This window comes from Heterocephalus glaber, unplaced genomic scaffold, assembly GCF_053883595.1.
Source record: "Heterocephalus glaber isolate CG9 unplaced genomic scaffold, H.glaber_assembly_v1.0 deba00001504, whole genome shotgun sequence".
Classification (NCBI taxonomy): Eukaryota; Metazoa; Chordata; class Mammalia; order Rodentia; family Bathyergidae; genus Heterocephalus; species Heterocephalus glaber.
The window spans coordinates 20,195,142-20,218,459 of record NW_028258324.1 but is presented as its reverse complement, the minus strand read 5'-3'; the positions used below and the strand labels follow the sequence as shown (position 1 = coordinate 20,218,459).

Here is a 23,318-nt window from a genome sequence, read left to right as displayed (position 1 = left end):
GATACCTCAGAAACTAGGACTGGAAGTCCCCTTTGACCCAGGTATTCCACTGCTGGGTATTTTCCCCAAAGAATTAAAAGAATCACACCACAGTGATATATGTACATCCATATTCATAGCAGCACAATTTATAATAGCTAAAACTTGGAAACAGCCCAAATGCCCATCAACTGGAGACTGCATAAGAAAATGTGTTTTTTTTAAATAAATTGGAGTACTACTCAGCCATAAAAAATAGAGACATTTATAGCTGAATGGATGCGCATTGAGGTGGTACTCTGAAGTGAAATAAATAAGACACATGTGTAAATTCTGAATAGTTTCTCTGGTGTGAGAAACTGAACGTGTAAATAAGGACTAAAAGGTATAATAGGTAATGTGAAATAGGAAGAAAAGGGTCAAAGGGGAAGGGAAAGTGAGAGAGGTAGGGGAAAGAAAAGAAGGGAATGGAATTAATATGAGAAAATAGAAACAACGTTTTGGAAATAGGGAGGGATGGAGGGGTTGAAGGGAGGGCAGAGGAAGGGGGAAAAATAAGAACCAAGAGAGATTATGTAAAGGTGCAAATTTCCAATGATGAATGTCATTATATTGTATACCTAAAATGTACCCATGATTAGAATGAATAATCGATAAAACAAAATAGGAAGAAAAGGTCCAATGGGGTGGGGTTAGTGGGAGGGGCAGAGGAAAGGAAAGAAGGGAAAGGAAAAATGATGAGAAATGGAAACAATGGAAACAAAGTCTTTGTAAATAGGGAAGGGTGGAGGGCATGAAGGGAGGGCTAGGAATGGGAAAAAAATGAGAACCAAGATGCATCATGTAAAGGTACAAGTTCCCAATGAGAAATGTAAATGTGTTGTATACCTAAAATGTACCAATAAAAGAATTTAAAAAAAAGAAATGAAAAAAAAAAGTATTTCACTTCTTTGGCCATTTGCCACATCTGCTATATCTCTTGGTAAGGAGAGTCCTATGCTGTCAATTACGGGGATGAGGCTGATCCTACCTGGTATTTGGGCAGTGTTTATCATTGAAGTGTGTAGCAGATTTTATTGCGTATATACTAATTACAAGAATATTTGTTCTAACAGCTTGAGATGTACTAACTCATGTACACAGCTCTGTGAGAACTTTAGAGCTTGATGTCTGAAAACCTAGTTTTGGGATATTCAAAAAATAATTGCTGTGAAATAAGTACAAGTAAGGAGGTTGAGGTTTAGAGTTTAAATTTCTTACCCACAGCCTAAGAGTGTCAAGGTCAGAATTCCCTGGGCCTTGCTGCTGTCCTCAGTTGTCAGGTCCCTTCACACTGCAGCCTGCTCATTTTGACCCCCAGTTTCTTCTGGACTCCTTTCTGGAGGGGATTCTTGGCTGGCTGCTTATCACAGGCTGTTAGACTGAATCAGATCCTCTGAGTTTGTTCTCAGATATCTGTATTTATCTCTCCTACTATCACTGATTTACCTCTCCCCACTGGGTTTGGAGCAGAAATGAGAGGCTTTTAATTTATCCAGGCTCCTCATAGAGAACGAAGGGAACTTGTCACAATAATTCAGTTTTCCAGAGCCCCCCTATTATACCGCGAATGTTGTATCATCCAAAATCCATATGTTAAAGTCCTAGCTCTTAGTGTGATAGTGTCTGGAGGTAGGCTATTGGTATGTAATTAACTTTAGATTAGGGTATAACCCTCTTAGACTCATCACAAGAAGAGGAAGAAATATCTCTTTTTCCATGACCATGAACCAATAAAAGGCTATGTGATGACATGGAAAAGTTGGCCATCTGTGAACTAGGTAGTGGGCCCTCATCTGTCATCAAATCTGCTAGAGCCTTGATCTTGGACATCCCAGTTTTCAGAACTGTAAGAGATAAATTTCTGTTTTGTCTCAGACATAGCAGCTTGTGCCCGTAGTCCCAGCTACTTGACAGTCGGAGACAGAAGGATCATTTGAGGCAGGAGTTTATGACTAACCTGGGCAACATAGTGAGAACTTGTCTCAAAAAACATATCAAACAAAATTGTTTTTTGTTGTTTAAGCTATCCTTTGTTATTGCAGCCCAAGTAGACTAACTTAGTGCCCTCTTTCAACTTCAGAGACTGTCTTTCTCACCTCTAGTCCCTGGAAGACCTTTGTCCTTTCTCTTCCTTATTTGATCTTCAAGCTTTAGAGCTTGTTGTCTGAAAACCCAGTTTGGGGATATTCAAAAAATAATTATCAGGGCCAGGGATTTAGCTCAGTGGTTCTGCTGCCTGCCTTGCAAGCAAAAGGACCCAAGTTCAATCCCCAGTTCCAAAAAAAAAAAAAAAAAAAATTACCAAGAGAGGTTATCTGGAGAAAATTATTGCTAGACATTAGAGAAAAAAGTTCAAGCAAGTCTTAATTTCAGGTGTTACACATTTCTTGCTTTGCTAGAGTAGTCTTTATGATACATAGTTGAAGAGAAAACAAAACAGCTGCAATACACAGAAACAATACTGCATGGTATTTCAGAAGATTATTCTGCCCCCTTCACTTGTTAACCCTGACTAGTTCATGCTACTGGGGTTCATCTCCATCTGGAAACTTATTTTTGACCCAGAATCTCCTGCTTCCCAACCCTGCCAACATTCTGAAGAGTGATCATATCTAAGTTCTGATGTTCCAAGTGTAAACTCCACACTAGAGGAACTAAAGGCTTGGGTGTCAAAAGCTGAGACGTTAGCTGCTATTAGCTGGTATGCCACAAGTACACAGGGAAGAGAACTCAGAGATGAACCCCACAGAGGGCTAGTAACAGTGATACCCTCAGCATTTTGCTCAGAACTGATTTTCATCTTTCTTTTGTTTGTTTTTTTGTTTAAAAAAAAGCTGCTTTATTGACTCCAGTGGCAAATTTATAAAAAGTTAACATGTCTTGCTCTATTCAGATTTACATTGATATAATTATATGTGTACAGTTCTTATTTCAGTCATGTTCTAAACCAAAGACAAATATTCAGGGGGTTCTCTAAGTTTCAAAATTCAAACCACAATGCCTTGACTGAATAAAATGATTACAAAAAGGTATCGAAAAACTGCAAATGTGCTTGCTTCATAATAGTTCCCTTCTATCTCTCTTACCTTTTTCAAAAATCTTGTTTCATTAACAATCTATACTCTTTAAAATGCATTTATAATTTTATAGGTAAGTAATTTGATTTAAACAATTACTTGGATCTTTAAAAAAAATTTAAACTATTAAAAAAAGAATAGAAATGCATTTAATACTAACCATTGATTAAAATACCAAGAAAGCAAACAAATAAAACCTCTTAAATATATAAATACTTAAATATAGAAAATATCCATCAATAGTCAAAGCATGTTTAATAGTTGTATGAGAAAAGTGAAGTGAGCACTTGATACTAGTGAAGATTTAAAAATGAGACTCTTCAAGCAAATACTGCCTGTGTGCCAGCCTTGTATTTTGAAAATTTAAACCTAATTTATACATATATATATATATAAAGATTTTTTTTAAAAATCACACCACAAGTAAAAAATTGGTAACTTGTTTACAAAGTGCAATATACTAGTACAGTGTATTCATCTTCAAGAATGTGGCTTCTCAAGTTTTAAAACTTTCTTGGTTTCCATTTACATACATAGTTTAATATTCAGTTGTTTGGCATAATGCAAGAAACCTGTGTAATGAAGCCTAAGCCCGGTGAAAACTGGAAAGTAAATTGTCAATATCTGATCAATGAGGTACAGATTATCTGAATAAAATTTATGACCTGGTGTGAGCAGTCAGTAACTCCAACACACATTATTGCTTTGTAATAAATTTTGTATGGTTTGCATGTCCTTCAATAACTGAAGATTTTTCCTGCTTTTTTCTCCAGGTCTCAGTTTGGCAAAATCTTTCTTACTTATGGTCCCCATGAGTCCAGAAGAATGGCTACTGATGTTTCCTTCTTCATCAAGAGTCTTTTTGTTGGCTCTAACTTCCTTTTTCTGCTTCTCTAGTTTCTGTTTCTCTAGCTGTGCTCAGTATTTTTGAACTTTAGTTATTTGGTTGGCCTTTGCTTCCATCTTTCCCACTAATGCCTCCAGTTCACACTCTAAGCTGTCTTTCAGTTCAGTGTATGGTGACTCCTGTATAAGTTTTGCAAGCTGCTCGTGATCAAAGCTCATCTGGCCAAACTCATCCTGTAAAGTCTGTAAGACTTCTGATAATTCTTCATTGATGCTGCTGGAAGAGGGCAGTGTTGCTGACTTCTTACTTATACTACCTTGTGAAGGTACTTGTTTTGCTTAAGAAATGTTGTTCACCACTTGATCATTGCACAAAACTTTACTGTTCTGTTTCATTAGGTGCAAGACATGCTGAACGTTAGCTACCACAGCATGGCTAGGACTAGTGGACTTTCCAGCCACAAATGGCATATCACGTAAGCATAATCTATAATGAGGTTGTGCATCAAAATAATGCCTAGGTCCCTTCTTTTCAGGTGGGTTTTGACTTCTTTTTAAAAAAAAATTTTCTGGGAGTGTATGTGGTTGTTTTATCTTCAAAGGGAAGTCTCTTTGTTTCTAGATCAGTCTGCAACTAAGCTGCCTTAGCTTTCATATGCTTCCTTTCCTTTTCTTCTTCATAGAGTTCTGCTTCCAATTCTTCCATCATTTTTTCTGCAAGGGCTTCCATTGTGATAAGTTTGTTATACTCTTGTTCCAGAAGATCCAGTTTTACAAGTTGGCTCTGAACATGTGTTTGATCATGTTGTCGTTCTCTTTCTAGGGTCACCTGTTTCTCTAAGACAGATGTTCTCTCCATTTCTGCATGCTTTATCATATTCCGCATGTATTCCAATTGTTTTTCTAAAAGATTACATTTATTTTCTGCAGCTGGCAACTGAGATGTCAGTTCTTAATTGTGCTTTGATTCTTATTCTTTGAATTCTCCCTCTCTTGTATCTGTTCATCTAGTACTTTTTTATATTCAACTGTTTCTCTGGACAAAGTTTTCACACTTTCTTCTGCCTGAATCCTCTCAAGTTCCAAGTGTGGAATCTTATCTTGAAGGTTCTTCAGAGCAGAAAATATGGCTCTGCTATTGCTTTCTGGGTAGGCTAGTGTAGGCTTATTTGGGGAGCATCGTAGTTCACTATTAAGGAAAGGTTTATCAGGTGGATATAATCATACGGAGAGGAAGAACGATGAACCATATTTCCATTAGACTTTGATGGCTCATCTAAGATACTGTGACTAACAAGCGGTGTCTACGCGCGCCAGAGAGTGCCGCGATCAAGCCCTGGCTCCCTGGCCTGCTAGCTCCAAAGGCGAAGGAAAGGAACAGAGCTGGACGGGACCTGTTTCGCTGGAAACCGGAGAGTGCAGCCTAACACTGCACGCTGGAAGCCTGGGTAGCGTTGAGACCATCTAGGCAACCCGCGCAGTCCTCAAAGACACAGACAGAACTTGGGCGAGAACTGAAAATCAGAAGCCACAGATTCCGATGCCTTTGCCATCTCTCTGAGTTCCTGAGCTCTTCTTCAAGATTCTAGAGCCGCCCACCAGGGGCGATCCTCAGAGGAACCCCGGCTGGAAGGGGACGAGGTGCTGCTGCCTGGGTAACTACACCACCGCCACACACCCCCACGGAACTCTCTCGCTTAGAGCACTCGCGGAAAAAGGCGATTCTCTTCTTTCTAATATGATTGTTCTCACTGCACAAAAGGAATGTTTTGTTACGTGGTGTGCAGAAAAAATGATCGCAGTTTAATTATCTGTGGGAGTCACAAAGCTAACAATAATGAGTCTTAACTGATACCTTTCATTTTGCCCACATGTCTAGATTTCAAGTCATTGTTTCCTCCTGTAGGCAGAAATAATCAACACTATTTTTTATATATTAAAGGGCTCAAACTCGTATCATAAACTCTGTTCAACTCTGTGCTGCTGTTTCTATTTGGAGATTAAGGTATTTACGCTGTTTGACTACCCAGCCCCGATGCAGCTGGAGGAGCAAAGTTATAAAACAGACAAGCATGAGTGAATACAGACAAACCAGTCTGGGATTTATCGGTGTCCCTTTCTGTCTTGTAAGCACTTCCTGAGAATATGGCAGAGGAGGAAGAGAGTGGGAGTTCAGTCAGTCACTTGGGCTATTTATAAGGTCTCCCGGAAAGGCTTGACATAATGAGAAGATGCTCCTTTTTCCTCTCGGTTGTTAGCCTAGCATTCACTTCCTGCTCAGTCCTGTTGTCCTCAGTATTATGGAAAATGCAAAGTTGGCCACATCCAAGGCAGCAGCCTCAAGCTTGTTACCATAAGACTACCATATCCCCCTAGCCCTTCTCCTTCATTTTAGAATTCATTGTCACAGAGCACACCCAAACTGAACCTGAACAGGATTGCCATGCTGAGTTAGGTTCTCAGCTGATGATTGGAACCTCAGAGAATCTTATTCTATAATTATATGAATAAGCAAACAAATACAGATCATACTTACAGTAGAGTGACAAGAAGAACCACTGTTTTACTCAGATATTGTTACAACTATAATTTTAATCAAAACAACTTTGCCTAAAAGTTGACTCAACAGACAAGTCACACTTCTGTAAAATTTATTTCTGCTTTTTTTTTTTTTGATGTGGTCAAATAAAGAGAGGAACAACCCTTCGAGAAATCTTGTTCATCTCTAAAGACCAAGTTCTAAAGGTTGCAAACTTATCTAAAGCTTATCTAAATTAGCATTTAATAGTCTTCTTCTTTCCTTTGCTTTTTTTTTTTCTTTTTTTTGGCACTGGGGATTGAACTTGGGACCTTGCGCTTGTGAGGCAGGCGCTGGAACCACTAAGCTAAATCCCCGGCCCTTTCCTTTGCTTTTGAAAAATAGCATGCATTTGATTCCTACTTTATTTAAGCTACTGAAAATGCCTCTCTTATGCTACTCTGATTGAGTAGTTCACTCATAGGCCTTTTACACTTGAATCATGAAATAAGTTTTTAAAAAACTCTAAAGTGGTATTTCTTTTACTTTAATATTCATCACTGTAATATCTTGCCCATCCTATGTCCCCTCCATCTCCTGACCTCTAACCTCTGCACCAGACAGATATCTGCCAGTGGGTCCAAACTGGTTCATTGAAAAGAAGCCTAATAATAATAATAACAATGATGTTGTTAATAATAAAATGAGTTTTAAGCTTATTAAGGCACTTTTTGGAGGGCAAAGGATAGGAGAAGATAGTTCAAGAAAAAGGAAATATAAAGGTCATGTACACAGGTGCCTAGAAACATCAATAATAAGAGAAATGCACATAATTCAGATGAACTTTTTTTTCTTGACAAAAATTAAAAAGTCTGACAACACACTGTGGTGGAGCATGTCACAAAATAGACACTGTTAATGTTACCACTGAAAAAAATCAGTGCTGAGATGTAGCAAAATCTACCAAAATTCCCAATGTGTATAAGTTCTTGGCCCATAAGTTCCAGTTCCAGGAAATGTACCCTATAAATATACACGCAAAGGGATATATGTAGGAGGTTATTTATTGCAGTTTTATTTATAATAGCACTTTACTGGAAACAATCTGAAATATTTATTAATAGGTCACTGGTTACATAAATGATAGTACATCTCTACACTGGAATATGAAAATTCTAAAAAGACCGAAAAATGTAGATAGTGATTCCTAATTATAAGTGAAAAAGCAAAGTACTGGGAGAATGGTTACCATTTGTTAATATTGTTGGAGGACTTGACTATGTATGCAAACTGTATTTGCCCAAAGAACCAAAATATACCTTTGGAAGGACATACAGGAAACTGACAGGATATGTTGCCCCCACAAAGAGGAACTGGGTTAGGAAAAGAGTGAAACATTTTCCTGTATTTCTGTCTGTCCACACACACATGAACACTCACACATAAACACACACTCATGCATATTTGTATGTTTGAATTTTGAGTCACATAAATGTATATCTACACAGAATTGCTTTAAAGAGGGTATGGGAGAGTCAGTGTCCCAAAGATACAATATCCAGGCATTGCATTCCATAATCACTTCTCAGAAGATGTTCCTGACACTCTTTGAATGGGGGAAGTATCAGGGGTTGGGACCAAGTGGAAGAGACTTTGAATTTCAAGTTAAAATTTGTAATAACCCTTTAAGTCAGGAACTGCCAGTGTTTAGATGAGTTATACTTTTTCATGAATGGGAATATAGCTACTGTCTGGCTCTTTTCTCTAGAAATACTCACACTTGGAACTCAGCTGCCATGTTGTAAGGAAGGCAGGTAGCCTCACTGAATAATTTTGGGAAGAGTTCCCACACCAGCCCCCACTGAAGTTCCAAAGGACAGCCAGAATCATCCACCAGACTCCAGACTAGGGAGAGAGGGCAGCCTTCATACATGTACAACACCTTCAAACAACTCCAGCTGGTACTGTCCAGAGCAAAGGGGATCTGTTCTCCCCCAGCTCTGCCCAAACTGTAGATTTGTAAGTAAAATAAATTATGTTTTGTTTTAGGCAACTAAGTTTGGGGATTGTTTGTTGTTACATGATGATAAATAACAAGAACACAGGGTAGATGTTTGGAAATTTTTGAGAAAATCCCTGAGGTAACTTCATAAAATAAAAGCGGGAATACAATTGGGTTTCAGGCAGGCACAGCTGGAGTCCACAGTTTGTCACTTTCAAGGCTTGTTCTCCCTCCACCAGTTTCTTCTCTATCCTCCTTCAGTCCCTATGGCTCAGTTTAAGAATTGAAGCTATTTTCTGGGGAGGAGAGAATAGAAAATAAGTAGCCCTTGCTTTTGAATTTTCAAAATCTCTTACCAAAAAAACCGTCTTTATATTCATTTAAATCTCAAGAGAATGTCAAGAAAATGCAGCTTTAGTTGATAAGAATCAGTAACAAATAGGATTAGTTGAACAGAAATTCCTTTAAATTCCATCATTGATTATTACTATAAAAGTCATGGAAATCCATTAGGTAGAGTAAATAGAAAGAATGTGATGGGCAGATTTCTCTAGGGTGACTTTATACTTAAACTCCTTTTGTGGAACAGCAGTTCTATACAATAGTTATTAAGAACCCAAAGCACAAGGACCCGAGTTCGATCCCCGGTACAAAAAAAAAAAAAGAACCCAAATAGTGGACCCAGACTGCTGGCTAAATGTGGCTCCACCACTGTTGTCTTTATGATGTTGGGGAAGTAATCTCTTTGTTCCTCAATTTCCTTACCTGAACATGGACTTTAATAATAGTTCCTCCCATACAGGGTTATTGTGAATTTTAATAAATTACATGTGAAGCACTAGCAATAGTGTCTGGCACAATATAAGTCTGCAGTAAATAATGACTTATTTTGATGTACCAGACACCAGATTTGATACCCTGTGGGATTTACCATAAATTAAACCTTTGAAGTAGGACTTATAGCTAAGGTAAATTTAGGCAGTGTGAGCAAGTCCTGGCCAAAAGCCAAGCTGCTAACAGGAAACTTCTTTTTATAGTTAACCCTTTGGTTCCTGCATCTGTTCAAACTTGAGAGGACAGGAATGCTATGAATGTGGTAGACAAATTCAGCATCAGTTCCATCCTCCTTCAAGTGTGCCTGGAATCCTGCAAAGGCTAATGAACTAAAACCTACCTTTCCCAAACTCCCAGTTAGACTCTGTAGTTGGATTTATAAAGAGCCTTTAAGATGGTAGAGAGTGGAGGCCATATTTCTGTTGATTTGGCTCTTTCTACTGGCAAACCTGGTTGGGATGGCATTGAGTTCTTCTGTAGCAGAAGCCCAGGGTCTGCTCACTAGTTCTGTGTGTAGTAAGTGTCTATGTGATGGGGAAGGCAGAGCTGAGCTCCCTGATCCCTGGATCACAGCACTGGCGGTATGTTTCGAAATCAATTTAGACATCATCTCCTAGAGTCTTGCATGTCTGAATGGGTCAGAAGTAGCAGCTCCTGGGTAGGCCTGTTCTGTGATGCCAATTGGGACTCACCTCAAGTCCCTATTCCTCCAGCTACTTCAACAGTTCCTTGGGCACCTGGTTCTCTGCATTGATTGCATCCTTTCAACACTTTCTCCTGCAGCCAAACCCTGACTGATTTAAACTGGAAGCTACATATTTATCTTCCTCACAGCAATCCTTTGTTAAGTGACTTATTTTTCCAGCTTATTCACTGTGACCTTGCTGAGCTGCTCTTCATAATGGAGTAAAACAAGACAAGGAGGGGGCAGGCTGAGGTTTTGGAATGCTGTTATAAGATACTTCCTTAAAACAATAGCAAACAGCATCATCATGTCTATAAGGGGGAAAGCTGAGTCTTCTGCTGTAGTGCTGTTACAGGGGTGCCATGTAGTTGTGTAATCAGATCCCCCAGGGTAGCCTTTAGCATGGTTACACCTTTACAAATTAGTGTTAGATATTTCTACTTGTTTAGAGAAATTCAAAACTGTTTTAATAACTTTTGCTGTGCCACTTTGAGAAGCTGACTTTTTGTTTGTTTGTTTGTTGAGACAGTCTAAATTTATAGTCTGAGCTGTCCTTGAACTCATGATCTTCTTACTTCAGCCTCCTCAGTGTTGGGATTACAGGCATGTACCACCATGCTCAACATGAGAAGTTGACTTTTTAATGCCTCTCATCATTCGTCAAAAGTTTCCTGCATTGAGCCAGCTTTGGACTTCCCCAAAGCTCTCCTCAACCCCCGCTCTTTCCTGTCACCTCCCTCCATTTAGCTCAGAAAGCACATACTCACTTTCTTTTCTTGCCTTAGCAGTAGACATATGATCCCATTCTAGAAGAACTCTGCTTGAGGCATCTTCTATAAAAGCTTTGTTTTCCTTATAGAGTAACAAGTATAGTTAATGGGAGTTTCCCTTCTTCTGTTCCTCCTACCTTGAAAATAAATGTGGTCTCTAAAGTTGTAGCAGCAATTCTGTGAATATGAGCTGATAAGTAAATTCACCAAAGATAGCAAAGAAAAAAGACAAAATGAGCTTGTATCTTTGATAACACTACTAGGCTTCTGCTTCTGCCCTGGACTTATTATCCCAACTTTTTCCTTAAGTAATAATGAAACTCTATTTGTTTCAGCAAGTGTTTGTAGGATATTCTGTTCTTGCAGTCTGTTTCTTATAAAAGATGGTCACCCTTTGGTATACTCAGGGCATTTGTTCTAAGATCCTCTCTCCTAAGCCCCATGGATACCAAACTCTTTCGATGCTCAAGTCTCTTCTATAAAATGGAATAATATTTGCATATAAGCTATTCTTATACAGTATTCCTGTATACTAAATCATCTCAACATTACTTATAATAGCTAATACAATGTAAATGTCATGTAAATCATTTTATTGTAATGCTTAGGAAATGATGGGAAGAAAAAAAAGTCTGTACATGTTCCAAACAAACACCCTTTTTAAAAAAAGAATATTTCTGTCTGATGTGGATTAAATCTATAGATATGGGGCCCACAGATATGAAGGATTCTCTGTATATTATTTATACCATATGAGGTTTCTTTTAGGAACACAACAAGATGACTGGTATGAAAGTATATTGAAAACTCGAAAATGAGACCTAATTTTAAAGTCTTATTTTAAAGGGAATCAAATGATTTTCTGAGTAGTTCGAGGTAGAGGAAGTTTCAGTGAAACGATAATGATGAAATAAATATGCCACGTATTCAACAGCCCAGATGAAGGCTTTTTTTTCTTAAATTATTAATAACCCCATTTAGTACTTTCAAAGTGCTTTGCCATCATTTGATATTTAATCCTCAGAATTTCCGCAGCAGATTGTAAAGCCTCATTTTACAATGGAAGAAATGAAAACAAAGTTTTTCTGACTTTCTTAAAGGTACCATATGCCTGTGGCAGACTCAGAACTAAAAATCAAAGAATCTAGCAATCCAGTGTACATTTGGCTTTCTCATGTAAATTTGATATGCAGGGCATGTCTCAGCCCAAGGAAGATGTAAGCATTTTTTAAAAAAAATTTACGTTATATGTATATTCAAAACAAAGTCTAGCTAATAATGTAGGATTTTTATGCTTGCAAATAAAATATTTTTGTGTACATAAGAAGAGGACAAGGAAAGAATACTTCTACCAGTAATGAACTTAAGTCTACTTATACATTAACAATTCCATCCAATTCTGGCAAAAAAAGAAATTATGGCAGATTATTTTGTTATTTTGTAAAGGTTAGCTGTTTTGAAAATACATGTTAAAAAACAGAGGCAAAATAAAGAGAATGTTTTTCAGTACTGAGTATTGAACTGAGCACTGTCACACTGAGCTACATTCCAACCCTTTTAAAATTAATTGATTAATTTTGAGATAAATCAATAAAATAATTTATTTTGATATCATAAATTTATTTATTTATTTATTTTGAGCCACTAGTTTTTGATCCTTGTGCTTCTTAGAGTGCTGGGTTTAGAGGTACACATGATCATGCCTGGGTAAAGAGAAATATTTTACTACCTTAGTGGGAAGTAGATTCATGCTCACCCTTAAAAAAGGAAAGCAAAGAATTATTCATGATCAAAAATGTGTTCAGAAGCATGGTGCTTAGAATCTTCTTACACCTTCAACACAAGAAAATGTTCTGGAAATTTAAACCATGTTTTGTTTGATGAAACAGAAACTTGGTCTTTAATTAATCATATTATTTTCTAGAATAAATATAATGCATTTCAAAGTCTTATCCAAATTCTGTATTAGTAAGTTTAACCTGATATGAGATCATAAAAAGGAAAAAGAAAAAAGGAAATCAAACAGAAATACAAAAGGACCTTAATTAAGTCCAGAGTATTACAATCTTTATTTTCAAATCTAGAGAAGGCTGATGTAAGAATTTCCTGTGCTACCTCTGCTTATTCTTAGCTGTGAGACCTTGGCCAACTTACTCTGTCTGTATTTAATTTCCTCATGTGGTAAAGGAACATAACAATAAGTACCTATTTCACTGGGGTCATTGGGTGGATTAAATGAAATGGTATAGTAGCAATAATGTTAGCTATTTTCATTGCCTGAAAAAGCCATAAAACAATGCATACAAGTAAGGGATGGGCACATAAGACAACTACTACAAACACAGTCTGAAGTTCTAGCCTGGTTGGAAGGTCAGCGAAGGTGGTACTTCTCCACTGGCTCCTGTTGAGTTTAAATTATTGTTATTTACATCTTTTCCCTCTACTTCTTAGCAAGTGGCTCACAGGACCTCTATCAAGTACATTCTGTAAAGCACCAGGGCAGATCCTCGGGAGGTGACAAAGGACACACATTAGTCCTGTCTGTTACTAAGGGAAATGATGATCACCGGACATTAAAGCAGGCAGAGCTAAATTTTAAGAATGAAAAACGTGAGGCTTAGCAAGATCATAGGTGTTTCTCAACAGAAATCCAATATAAAATGGGAGAAAATGACTTTGAAAAATATTGAAGAATTATTTTTTATGAGATGCACATGGCTAACCCCAAAATGGACATTCCAAAAAATCCAGAATAGTAGAATTCTGACATGCCCACTGGATTTCTTGTTGAGGCCAATGGGTTTACAGGAAAAGTGAACACCATGGGAGCATGAAAATTTTGTGTAATCTTTAAATCTCTGTCACCTGGAGATTTAAAAAGGCTGTTGTGTATGTACATCTCATTATCTACATTTACTATACTAGTTTTATATTGACAAGAACAAGGACGCATGAGGATTACAATTACAACAGAAATTTACAATCTTGCCTGTTTCACATAGCAAATATTTTAGGGGTGTTGTGGGTGATGGGTAGGAGGAAAATGAGCCCAGATGCAAAAATAGCTTAAAAAGGGAAGACTCAAATTGGTGCACTCCTGAAAAAAATGTGCCCGGACCATAAATGTTAGGTCAATCCTACTATCTACATATTATTACTGCCAGGAAAGGATTGGGCTCTTCACCTTCAGACTGCTATGTATTCTTAGCGTCCTGAGACCATTTCTAGTGCTTTCTGTCTGCCTCCCCAGTGGTTCCATGGGGATCACACAGCCTCCTCTGACTAAAACTGGGCTCACAGGGGAAATTAGATGAAGGGTGAAGAAGAGAAGACCACAGGGAACAAGAGAGATCTGGCAGAGAACATAGGAGTGAAGGAAAATCAAGAAGAGAAAAAGAAAACAAAGAAAGAAAAAAAAACCACAGGAAAGAAAGAAGTTTCCATGACAGTGCATCAAGCACAGAATCAAAAGACTTCACTAGGTACTGGGGGTTGAAGTATTGATCTAAAGCTGCGCAAGAGGAGGGCAAATGGTGCCTTGGAGGAGCTTCTAAGAGTAGAAGAGGTAGGGGAAAAAAGGAGAAAGGAATAATAATATGTTGTTATTCCACATGTCTGCATAATGATTAATCTTCTTCATGCCTATTGTCTCTAAGCTTTTAGTGGCACTGTGGGAAAAACTACATCTATCTTATTTCAAAACAATGATGCCCTTTGATGAAACAGCATATGTACAGAGGAAGAGGTATTAGATAGATGATGGAGAGAAGAGGCCAGTCCTGTTGGACATTTTGGAGAGAGGCTAATGCCAAAACTTTTGGGATGGAAGTGATGTAATGTCTTGAGAATGAGCAGATGTTTACTATATTTTTGCACATAAAAAATCATAACATTAAGAAACAACTGTTTCTTAAAGAAGAACACACTGGCATCCGATGCATATAACACTGAGTTAATTGTCATCTGGAGGCTTTAGCATGTGTGGTAATTATTTATGTGTGATATCATAAACCAGCTATCTTACTATTTTTTAAAAGATAATTAGGAACTCATTTTGCTGCTCTGGTGCCATGGGTTCCTATATGAGCAAACCGAAACCAACTCAGTGGAAACAGTAAAATGAAACCAGCTTAACCAGTTTGAAACCATCAACTAACCTGTAGCTAGAGACTACATTTCAACTAATCAAATACTTTCTATCTTGCTTCCAGCCACCTTATAAAAGTTTTTCCTTCATGTCCTTTGGTGGAGTCTAAACTGCTTGTATTTTGGTGCTGCCCAATATATGAGTCCATGTCAACTCAGATAAATTCCTTAAAATTTTAATTCCACCTAACTTTATATTTTAACACTATTTTTAAATGACCCTTTAGTAGTTGTTTGTTTGTGTATTGGCTTCATTTACTTTACGATATGAGTCATGTGCTGCTCTATGGATTCATACATTTATTAAACCATCTCTTAGACCAGTGATAGTGAACACTTTAGAGCTTTGAATGATACAAACAGACCGCTGCAGCACATGTTCCATAGGTTGACCACCACTGTCAACAGTTCTCAAACTTTGGCTGACAACAAAATCATCTGGAGGCTTGTGAAACACCAATTTCTAGACTCTTCCTCACCAAATTTCAGATGCTTTCAGTCTGGGGTGGAAGACATTAACAAGTTTTTAAGGGTGGAAAGTCTTAACAAGTTGCCAGTAACCTGTTCCTGCTCGCCTTGGAAATTCACTTTGAAACTATTTGTAATATTTGACAAGCAGGAGTACTTCTGCTATGTGCAAGTACTATTTCTGAAGAGATATTTAAATGCAAGATTTTATTCCCAAGGATGACATTTTTTGAATTTAGAAAAACTTTGTTAGATGCTTTAATATACAAAGTGGTTGTTTCTCTTATTATATTAATATTAAAATCACATAGTTCTGTGATGCTTTATAGGGAAAGCATCTAACTTGTAACTTTCTCTAATTAGATGACTCACTTGAAGTTCTGGCCTATCCAAAGTAGTCTCTTCAATTTTAAAGCTTCACACTTTGTTATAGAGGAAACTTTCTCTTCTTCATCACATGGTCACAATTTGGCCCAGAGAGAAAAATACATTCACCAACACTTTGTCCTCTTGGCATAGTTCTGGCAAGGAAGCTAATGTCTCTTTCTCTCCATGCCTTGTGGTACAGCATGGCAAACGAGCCATGTTGTCCACTAGAGGACCATGTTCATAACAGAATAAGGAACCATCCCTTCTTTTGACTCCTTGAGCTCTCAGAAGTGAACAGTCTTGCTGCCACTGTCATTCTGCAGTGAGCCCAACTGGGCAGCCTCCTTTCACAGGCAGAAGTCACTGCTGGAGACAGTATCCAACACAACTTTGTTCATACAGCCAGCTGGCTAATAGGACTGACAGTCTTACATACAAGCTGGGACACATCTTCAATGTGAATGTATAGATTCTAGATATAAGAAAACAGTCCAAGCTGAATTCTTCAAAACCAGAAGCACTTGTTAGCTCTTAATACAGTTGATTCAGTTGGGTGTTTGTCCCTTGAGTGCCTCCTTCATACCCTGGAGGGAAATAGGAGAGAACTTTTGCCCTACAAGTCTTATAAAATTTAGGTTGGGTGTATTAGTCAGCTCTCCCTTGCTAGAACAAAATACCTGACATACACAACTTAGAAGAGGAAGAATTTCTTTTGGCTGATGGTTTCAGAGGTTTCAATCCAGAGTTGGCTAGCTCCAAGGCAGCAACATTATGGCAGGAGGGAATGACAGAAGAAAGCTGCTTACCTCATGGCAGCCAGAAGCATAGATAAAACAGGAAGAGAGACAAAAAGAGTATCTTTCAAAGGTACTCCCCTGGTGCTCCACTTTCTCCAACTAGGCTCTACTGCCCATTGTTCTAATGAACTCATCAATGGATTAATCTAATGATGATGTCAGCACCTTCATGGCTCAATCACCTCTTTAGGCCCCACCTCCAGACATTATCACATTGGGGGGTCAAGCCCTCAGTAAATGAGTCTTTGGAGAACACTTCATTATTTAAACCATAGTGCTAAGAAATAAATATATACATCAAATGGGCACTTGGGCAGCAACAAGCAGTACAGGGAGAGCAAGGATTTTTGTGTAATATCTGGTGGCCAATACGGGGTAGGGATGCTCGTGGTGATGTGTAATTTGACCATAACTGGTTCATCAGATCCAGGGCTGTTCAGAGGCACAGTTCCAGTTAGGTTCTATCTCAGAACAGGTAGTCTTTGCTGTGTAAAACTTTTTTAGATGATTGTGAGAGAATTTTGGTTGCTTTCATAGTGTCTTCTTCTCCCCATATAGTGCTTCTCATCTATGTCTGCTAAGGCAATTGTGTTTTTCATGGGGTGCAAGATACTAATATATTCATTAGTGTTATCAGGGCCAGGCCTCAGTACCAGAGTCAGATGAGTTCCAAATTTAGACTTTTTCATCTTGCTGTAAATGATATCAAAATTCAGCTAATCTCTTCGGCTCAAAAGGCTTCTACATAGGGTTCAGGAAGCGTCCTATTTCTTCCTCCAGGTGTTAAGTTCGTTCTGAAGTTGTTATGTTGTAATGTCTGCTCATGAGTGTGGATTTTTGAGACCCTACTTTTAGCTTCAACCACAAAAGGGTTGTGAAACTGTTGAACTTCTCCTATGGGGAATATACCACATATTTAAGCTAAAGTGGAGTCCAAATCAAAACAAAGCCATCCTTATTACAAGCCAAAGGCTAAGAGAAACCATTTAAACATTTTGCTCAAAAAACTTCTGTCATTAGGAATTTGATTTGCTGAAAGGCGTGTTAGGGAAATACACTCCTTTGTAAAGAACTTTGCTCTTACAATAAGAAAGTACAGCAATGAGAAAAACTGAAAGTAAAATAAAGGCACACACATCAAAAGGGAAGATGAGGTAGAAAAGAGCTTTCTCCTTTTTTTTTTTTTTTTTTTGCTTGAATTCTTTTATTGGTACATTTTAGGTATACAGTACATTTACATTTATCTTTGGGTGCTTGTACCTGTACATGATGTATCTTGGTTCTTATTTTTTCCCCATTACCTATTCACCCCCTCCACCCTTCCCTATTTTCATAGACTTCGTTTCCATTTTTTCTCTTTTCTCATAATTTTTCCTTTCCATTCTTTCCTTTCTCCATCTCCTCTCACCACCCCAACCCCTTTGGACCTTTTCCTATTTCAAAGTATCAATTATTAGTTATTAATCCTTTTAATCCTTATTTACACTTTCAGTTTCTCACACTAGTGAAACTATTCGATATTTACACGTGTCCTATTTATTTCACTTAAGAGTATGGCCTCAATCTGCATCCATTTAGCTATAAATGACTCTAGTTTCTCGTTCTTTATGGCTGAGTAGTACTCCATTTTATAAAAAAAAACCCACATCTTCTTTATCCACTTTCCAGTTAAAGAGAGAGAGAGCTTTCTCTTTGAAAAACGTTTGAAAAAAAATGGGAATAGAAGAAAAGTAAGGGCCTGGGATTTAGCTCAGTGATGCTGCAGCCTATCTCACAAGCACAAGGTCCTGAGTTCAATCCCCGGTACTAGAAAAAAAAAGTAAATATTTTAGGTGTTAGTCAGGGAAGGTTTGGAATGAGGGATACTCCAAAAGATCAAATAAGGAAGACAAAATTATGAGAGTTTACTGAATTAATTCCTCCAAGGAGAGCCAAGACAGAGAAAAACCCTTAATAGATGCCCTGGTCTTTTTAAAAAAATTTTATTGTCAACTTATTTTAGAAGTTTCCAAATACACAGTGAATGCTGTGATGAATATCCATATGCCTATACCTGAGCTCCAACATTTATCAACATTCATGTTTTTTCAGTACCTCCTCATTCCTCCTCCAAACCCTCCAGCACTTGCTAGATTATTTTAAAGTTAATCTCAGGTTTCATTTGATTTCATTAATTACCTCAAAATAACAGTAATTTAGAAAACATATTTAACCACAGTATCATTTTACATCTAAAATATTAACTTTTTCATATTACACAATGTCTATTTTTCTAATTTCACCATTGTTTTATAAATGCCTTATAGGCCACATATATGATACACATACACACACACACACACACACACACACAAACACATGGTTTGAATCAGGAAGACTTTCACATTGTATTTGGTTGGTATGTTCCTTAAATTTATTTTCATCTAACAATATCTTCTACCTCCATCTACTTTTCTTTGGCTATTTATTTGCTCTGGAAACATTGTCATTTCTTTTCTAGCATGTCTGCAAGAGACCAGATAGGAAACTTCATGGAAGAGCTGAATGGGATTTCATAAATGTTGGATAACATTTATGTAAAAAGCACTAGGAGGATTAGCACAATACACATGAAACATTATTAGTTGAGCTTGAAGGTTACAATCTCAGATGTCTAAGCTCGTAGAATCATAGTTTGGGAGAAGATGCCCATGTTTGGATAAGATTAGTACAACAAAGGGGAACTGATGGGTTCAAAAAGATCAATTCCAGACCAAACCTAGTTGCTAGGCTTTATCAGTAGAATTATGGCAAAGCTGAAGTGACTAAATGTGTCTGTACAAAACATATTCAGCTAACCCAGTAGTCATAGATTTCATGTGGGGAACTCCAGAACAACTGTCTAGTCTTAAAAAGTAGAGACTCTCATCTAGCAATCAGTGCTGTTTAGGAAGGAAAAAATGTGCTAATCTTGCAGAATTTATGAAAGAACAGAAAAAAATGGAATATTAGGCACACATCCCACTGCTACAGGATATCATGTATCTGAGGGAATAGTTCTGCTCATGTTAAGAGAAAAAGTTATTCAAGGCTTGGAAAATTTGAAAACCCAGGAAAATCAAGGTTTAAGGGAAAGTACATGAAAAAGCATATAATGATCCTTACTTGGAAATATCCACAGTGGTTTTAGTTAAGATTTTGCAGAAGGTACTTCTCTAAATGAAGTTACTAGGGTGTTAAAAGGAACTTTAGCTATATGACAGGTATCCTGGTTCAAAGGAACTCCTAAGCTGGGTAGCTTAGGTCTAAAACTCTTTGGGGTTTCTATACAGATGGAGAAATAGGGAAGAGAAAAGAGGTAGGATTTCAAAGAATGCAGACCATGAGTGTGCTTAAGGAGGGGGTGGAAGCTACATTATGAGGAAGCATTAAACTCCAGGAAAACTGGATCCTCCAACTGCAATAATCAAAGGGGAAATAAAACTGGGAGGTAATACAGCTAAGTGGTAGGGGAATTGCCAAGCAAGTGTCAGGCCCTGTATTTGATCTCTAGCACTGAAAAAAAGAAATAAAAATACAATAAAAATAATTTATTGTGGAAATTTTCAACTATATACAATGGTAGAAAGGATAATACAGAATATTTCCATTATACAAACCAACAACCATGAAATTGTCTCCATTCTTATTTTTACCTACCAATTTATATGATTTTATGGTGAAGTATGTTAAAGGTTCAGGTTTCATATCATTTCACTAATAAATAATGAAAAAGTTTTTAACACACAGGATGGACATAGGGGACCAAAGTAAATATAGGTTAAAGTAGGGGACTAGGAGTATGCAGGGTGTTCCCTGCACATTTTGAAGTTTTAGAAAAACAGTATTATAGCTGACAATCTCTAATGGCAAGACAGTCCATGCAAGTCATTTCCATTGGCACAGGAAGCTCATGGTCACAGTGAATAGGCAATTTCTTCCTTGTGGGTTTAAATTCTCTGGTAATGACCCTTGGATCATATGCCCAGTTGACATCTTTGTTGGCCACCCTGAAACCAAATGTCCTATCTGCATTTCCTTCCTGTGCTTGTCTTTTCCTAGAATAAAACTCCCTGACATGCTCCATGGGTGCTAGTAAAAGTATGGATCTGGTGTGTACTATTTGTGAAATTAGGAACAGATAATTTTGCTTGGGATAGTTGCTCTAATAGCATAGAGTTCAAGTTTCCTGTACTTTTCATAGCATGAGTAATTTGTTTTGTGTTAATGCAACTTTGTAGTTGCTAAGAAGCTATAGTTACTTCTAGTGCCTCACAGATGGCTCAGAACAGTCCAGCTCCTGAGTAAAATCTGAATCCATCACAGAGACCAACCCAACAATAATAGAAAGCAGGGTCAGTAAAACATATAATTTAGTTTACAGTAGGAAGAGAAGCGTTTTTAAAAAATAAATTTAGTGCTTTTTTAAACAATTTAATAATCAACTAGTATTCAAAATCGAAGCATTTGAATTTTATTTTATGGTGCATTTTGAGTACTTTCCTGCTAGCATAAAATTTGTACTTTTTTGCTGATCTGATTTCACAGAAGCTCAAAACATCTTATGGTCAATATAATTTTAAAAATTGATTGAGTGACTTATTATCTACTAAATGAAAATAAAATGGATTGAGAAGATCTAAGTGTTAAAACAGAAACAATCTTCTAGAAGATAAAATAGATAAAACTCTTAAAGACATTGGCATAGGCAAGATCTTTCTGAACAGTAACCCAGTGGTACAAGAAATAATACTGAGAATCAGCAAATGGGATCATAATATATTAAAAAGCCTCTGCAAAACAAAAGAAACAACAGAGAGAAGAGACAACCTACAAAATGGGAATAAAGTGTTTTCCAGCTACTCATCAGAAAAAGAAGTAACATCTACAGTGTATAAAGTACTCAAAAAAATTAGACCCCTCAAAATAAAAGATCCAATAAAAAATAGGCAGTTAAATGAATAGACATTTCTCAGAAAAAGATGTACAGATGGCCAATAAATACATGAAAAATGTTCAGCATCACTAGCCATTAAAGAAATGCAAATTAAAACACTGAGATTTCATCTTACTTGAGAAAGAATGACTATCATCAAGAAATCAAATATGATAACAAATGCTAACAAGGCTGTGGAGAAAAGGGAACCTTTCTGCATTGTTTGTGAGATGTAAGCTAGTACAACCAGTATGGAGATTCCACAAAAAACTAAAATTAGAAATTCCATTTGACCCAGTTATTCCTTACTTCTATGTATTTTCCCAAAAAAGTTAAAGTCATCATATTTCATTGACATATGCATACCTCTGTCTATAGAAGCACAATTCATACTTGCTAAATCTTGAAAATGACCTATATGTTCATCAACAAATGAATATATAAAGAACGATAAACTTGAAGCAGTCATAGGTAAATTAATGTACCTTCAGACCATAATATTAAGTGAAATAGACACACAAGCTTAGACATCACATGGTTTCTTTTACATGAGAAACCCAAAATATATATAAAGAGCAAAATAAAACATATAATAGAAGTAGGAAGATCTTTTGTCAGATGGGAAGGAGAACAAAAGATAGATACAGAGGGTAGAGAAGGGAGGGAAATGGGGGTACCAAAAGAATTGAAAGAAAACAATGGAAATAGAGCTTTTGAAAATGGGAAAGAAACCAATAGATGGAAGAGGAGAAGGGATGAGAAGGGTAGGGGGACAACAAAAGAATATGTTATGGGGCCGGGGATTTAGCTCAGTAGTTTCACTGCCTGCTGCGCAAGCGCAAGGACCCGAGTTAGATCCCCAGTACCAAAAAAAAAAAAAAAAAAAGAATATGTTATGTACTTGCACAGACTCCTGATGATAAATGTAATCATTACATACTGTAAAGATGTTCTGATTAAATATAAGAAGAAGAAAGAGGGAATTTTCATCTTGAGATATAAGGTGGAGTAAGGAAAATTTAATGCATTACCCATCCTCCTCAGAGCACTTTGGGTCAAACAGTTAGACCACTCAACACAGGTTCTTGATGGATACAAAAAACAAAATAATCCTCATGTGAACATAGGAATAGACCTGCTCACCTGCAATACCTGCTTCCTCCTAGGAGTGAGTCAGCCTGGCCCCTGGTCAAATCAGGCTTGGCAGTGTTGTGGCTCAGAAAATAATATCCCAAATTACAGCCCTTTGATATGAGTTAAAGAAACAGCCACAAGATTCCCCTGCCCCTCACCACCTAATCCTCTTTCTCCAAGCACAGGAAGGGGCTTTCTCTGCAATTCCATGGTCTGATTTAAGGAAGTATATTAGTCAACTTTCCTGTTGCTGGAACAAAAATACTCAATATTCATAACTAAAAGGAGGAGAGGTTAAATTAACTCATAGTTTCAGAGGTTTCAGTCCATGGTCAGCTGGTTCCAAAGCAGAAGCATCGTGATAGAAGAACTTGATGGAACAAAGGTGATCAGCTCACAGCGGCTAAGAGGCAGAGCAGAGGAACAGCACTAACAAGGGATCCACCCCCCAATTGCCTTGGAGTCCCACCTCCTAGCAGCGCATTCAGCTGGGAACATCAGTGGTCTAATCACCTCTCCAGGAGTCACTTAATCCAGTCAAGATGACAATTAGGCTTAACTGTCACACAGAGCTCATTCCTCCAGAAGAAAAGCAATTATCTTAGGTTGCCTCAGTGAAACCTCATTAACCAGGGAAGGTTAATCATCAGAGAATAAGCTAAATGCTGGGCATCACACCTGTCCAGACAGGTTTTTC

General features: G+C 37.5%; 1 pseudogene; it reads right to left on the bottom strand.

Annotated features, from left to right (window-relative positions):
* Window positions 1-3,567: 3,567 nt before the first annotated feature.
* On the bottom strand, window positions 3,568-5,221 carry LOC101697754 (centrosomal protein of 57 kDa pseudogene; annotated as a pseudogene).
* Window positions 5,222-23,318: the final 18,097 nt, after the last annotated feature.